The sequence below is a fragment of the Panicum virgatum genome, chromosome 3N (genome assembly GCF_016808335.1).
Source record: "Panicum virgatum strain AP13 chromosome 3N, P.virgatum_v5, whole genome shotgun sequence".
Taxonomy (NCBI): domain Eukaryota; kingdom Viridiplantae; phylum Streptophyta; class Magnoliopsida; order Poales; family Poaceae; genus Panicum; species Panicum virgatum.
In genome coordinates, this window is record NC_053147.1 from 44,968,939 (window position 1) to 44,973,517 (window position 4,579).

The following is a 4,579-nucleotide window of genomic DNA, read 5'->3' on the forward strand; positions in this document are numbered from 1 at the left end:
GGCAACGGCTCGTTGTTTTGAGTCTGACGATCGGGACCTTTCTCCTGCTTTGATTACCACTGTTCGACTCATCCTGGAGAATTGGACGAGGATGAGCTTGCGACCTTACGCCACATTTTCTTTGCACGTCTTCTCTTTGATCGTGTGGTCCTAGGTCCTGATGGTGGGGATTCTGGTGTATCCCAAAGTGCCTGCCCTTTGTCATCCTGTCGGTTCAGGATGCGCTGCTCTTCCCTTTGTTTGAATCTGAATAATATGACCTCTTTTCTGATGCAGAAGTGGATTTCTCCTCTTCCTACATCTATCCTTGCTCTGGTGGCCCTTGGGAATGGTGGACCAAGGATGAGCTCGATTCCGAGGTCGCCTTCTATATCTGTCACTACAAATTCTGCAAGGACGAAGGAATCTCGCACGCGGACCAAGACGTTCTTGGCTATCCCTTCAGGATACCGGATTGTAGAGTCTGCGAGCTGCACACACATATATGGAGAGAGCAGGGTATAAGAGTTTTTCGTAAATTACCATGGGCATAATGTTGACACAGGCCCCTAGGTCACAGAGTGCATGCTCACAGTATTGATCGAAGATTGAGCAGCTGATCATGGGGACCCCTGGATCTTCTTGAATTGCTTCTACCAGGCCATCCCAAGTGTCATTCTTCAGGGGATTGTACCTGCCTGCATGGTTAGTTCGAGAGGTCTGCTGGGGAAGGTTGCCACACCCGGTAGACACCAAATTTGCAGTCTCAACAGGAGATTCGGGTTGCCCCGGAATCTTCCCAGTCTCAGAGACTGGAACAATAGCAGCGATTTGCGCAAGTTGTGTTTCTATCATTTTGTTGAAACTTAGTTGATTTTAAGAGCAGAAGAAAGAGTTTCAACTTTGGCATTTATACCTTCTAAAATTTTATCGTTGGTAGCAACTTCGTGTTTAAAGATTCGTTTATTTTAGCTTGGCCAAAGACTAGATCTCTCAAGGAGGGTTGGTTCAAATTGAAATTCGAATTGAAATTTGAGTTGAAATTGTTACCTCCTCCTTGGAATGGTGGGCGTGCTTGACCCCACCCCTGGCCTCCTTGTGGACGGAACCCGGTGTTGTTGTTGTTGATGTAGGTTGCGTCTTCTCGGGTCTCGGGGCAGTCATTCCCCGAGTGTCCACCGTCACCACAAAACTCGCACGTAAAGTACAAGTTCATGGCATGGACGGGAATATGCATCTGTTGCCGGTTCCCTTCATTGAGTTTCTTTAGTAGGAGGTCCAGCTTGGTGGCGAGCATGTCCGTCTTCTTGACGGTATGCATTCTGCCTTTGGTTCGGGGCTGGGAACATTCCTCGTTCCAGCCCTGGTTGGAGACCATCTTTTCAATCAAGGCCGTGGCCTTGGCAATTGTAAGGTCCAGATAGGCTCCTCCAGCAGCAGCATCGAGATGGGCTCTGGATGTTGTCATTAGCCCGTTGTAGAAGCTTTGAAGCACGAGCCACTCGTCTATCCCATGATGAGGACAGGCGAGTATGTATTCTTGGAGTCTCTCTCAAGCTTTTGGGATGGATTCTATCCCTGTCTGCTGGAAACTTGAAATTCTCCCACGTAGGGCATTTGTTTTGCCCAATGGAAAGAATTTGGCGAGGAATGCCGTGGAACATTTGTCCCACATGCTGACGGCTTCTTTGTTCTGATAAAACCACTGTTTTGCCTTCCCCAGGAGGGAGAAAGGAAATAGGCGGAGCCTGATGGCGTCAGCCATAACGCCCCATATGGTTACGGTCATTTGGCTTGCCACAGAATGGGATAGCCTGCACCATGTTAATGAGGCTGGACTTCAGCTTAAAGTTCACATCCCCAACATCAACATTGGGTCCAGTTGCCACGTTGGCAGCTGAGGGGATGGAGAAGTCGCGGAGAGTCTTCTCAGCCATGGGTTCGGTGATTGTTGATGGTGCTTGGAAAGCTGGCTCGTTTGTCGACTGCGAGAACAGAGGAGGGACGACGCGAGGTCGGACCCTTCTCACAAGCTTCTCGGGATTTTCAATGATGTTTATCGGCAAGGAGAAACCAGACATACACTACCCTGTTTTCATCCAATCAGGAGAAAACAAAAAGATAAACACATTAGCCTGTATAAGCAGTAGCTACCTCTTACTCATATTGCCATGTTTATGTGCTTAGTAAAATCTTTACACCTAGTGCCATCACCGGCAACGGCGCCAGAAATTCTTGTTGGCATTTCTTAGCATCGCCACTAGGAGGGGTTAGTTTCTAGCAAGCACACGGATATACTGTTGTAGCATTTCACCCGGAAGTATTCAGGGTATCGTTATTTATATTTTCCATGGGATGGCTAGGTTGTGTAAAGATATTTACTAGTTCCATAACCATGACACTTATGAAGTAAGGTGCAGTCTACTGACTACACAGGAGTAAGTGATAAATAAAAAATAATCAGAGGTAATGTGACACACACAAAACAGCCAACTCTCATGAATAAAGAATAAACAAGGACACCTAAGGTTAGTGGGAGCATAGGCACATATCCTAGTATACTATTCATGTTAGCAGATAAGTTACGTTAGTCACATACTTAGAGCTGCAGGTGCCGGGAAATTAGGGACATCGGGGAGAATGACCCGCACTGGAGAACATCTAGTCCCATTTCATCTTTGCATGAACTCCTACACGATACCCAAACATCGGGGAGTACGCTAACCGAGAAGCAGCTTGCCGGTGGAGTGACAGGGCTGTCACCACCTACGGTCTACCCCAGTTACACCGTGGAGCACCATCATATCCGAAGAATCCCGCATACCCAGGCACCATGCCCGCATATGAGGTCACTACCCTAGCACCCCCAGGTCCCCCACCCTTCGGATGGACAGGTAAGATGCTAAGGTAAGCCCGATAGCACAACGAACCGATATCCTTACCCAGATCATCTTGTCTAAGCTAGCAACTAGTATAACTTGATAAAGCACAGATCAAGGCTAAGCAAGCTACGAACATAGCAAGATAACCAAGAACGAACTCAGAATGAATAGCATAACGAAAGTCGGAATACAAAGCCATACCAGAAGCCGAGGATTACTCGCCGACCCCGAGGACGACTGGATTCGCTAAGGAGATGAAGTGCTAGCCTAGCTCCACTACCCTAATGAGTACAAGTCACAAGAGAGTGTGAGAGAGAGGCCTTAAGTGGTGTGTGTGGAGTGTGCGGAGGGAGGCCCCTTTTATAGCTTAGATAGGTCGGTTCCCGCCATCCCCTCATATGGAAACATCAGCAACCGACCTCTAGTGGATCAGAACAATCTTCCTGCCAAGACGCACCTGGATGGGAGGTGGGCCAGGTTCGGCCGACCCATGTGGTCGGCCGGCCCCACCTCACTGCCTCTGGCCACCGCCCTTCTCTGGTACACTGCCTGGTGGGCCCTTGTGTGATACGTCGGTGCTGGGGCTTCGTTGGTCGGTTTGGTCTTGTTTGTGGGCCTCTTTTGCATGTGTTACACAGTACGCGATCTTCTGCGACTTTGTCTGCGTATTCTTCGTGTTTTCTTCTTATTCCAGACTTGTGCTCCTGAAAACATAAATCTTCAAAAATAATTGTGGAGCTAGGCTAGTGATACAAATATGCAAGTAAGAGGCATAGTTTTCCTTCTTTTCTGTGTATAGTTGATGGTCATATTTCGCACTTAACGACCGTCAACAAGCTGCAGGCCTCCCCTAAGCCGGCCGGCCTGGAGATGTGGCCATCTAGCCACTGCCTTCGCGTGGACAGTCTTGATTCCCTCCTGAGGTCGGTGGCGGTTGCGTGGCTCCAATGGAGGTAGTTAGAGGCCAGCCGGTCTCTCCTAGGCCGGTCGGCCTGGCTCTGCCTCGGCTCGGGCCTCCATCCCTCTAGCATGTTGCTCACAGGATCCACATTGCTCCTGAAGTTGGTTTGGGTCCTGAATCTTTGGGTTGTCATTGGATTTGGGCCCAACTTAACTTAGTTCAAGCCTTTCGGTCTTGACTTGTGAATTTTTCCTGAAGCACCTTTGGGTAGACTTGATTATGTGCTCCGGGCCATGGGTCACAAAGTTGCACAATGAAGCTTCACAGGGGTAGGCCAGCCAGCCTGGGATTCACCCCATTTCGGCTCATTTTCGTACATGTTGTTCCTAGATTCAAATACTCACCAAAACTCATGGAACTTGTTAATGTTAGTGAAAATTATAACAACATAGTTCTAAAAGCATGAAATCCGAAGGAATGTTGGCGGTAAAAATCATCGAAATCGATCGCTAACGCACCCCCACACCTGGACTTTGCTCGTCCCGAGCAAAAGGAGTCGATAAAGATCCTGAGGATCAAGCAAAGTCCAGGGTTCACGAACTCAGGTATGCATAAGAGTTATTTCAAAGCTTTCCTTTCATACCTTGGATTTCGGGTGGCTAACGCCTTCACGCTCACCTATTGGTCTCCAGAATAATTCAACAAAGGTCATGACTAGCTCCTGTTTTGCAGTACTTGGAAGATTTTTGTTTTTAAATAAATTCAAGGCATACTTTTGCTCAGATCACTCATTCACTCGATTTTTGTTCACAACCTT

At 48.1% G+C, this 4,579-nt stretch overlaps 1 non-coding gene across 1 annotated transcript; it reads left to right on the forward strand.

The window, feature by feature from the left end:
- The first annotated feature begins 1,487 nt into the window (after positions 1–1,487).
- Positions 1,488–1,594, forward strand: LOC120668189. Its single transcript, XR_005672288.1, has one exon. It is a non-coding gene; the product is annotated as a small nucleolar RNA R71 (small nucleolar RNA).
- The last annotated feature ends 2,985 nt before the right edge of the window (positions 1,595–4,579 follow it).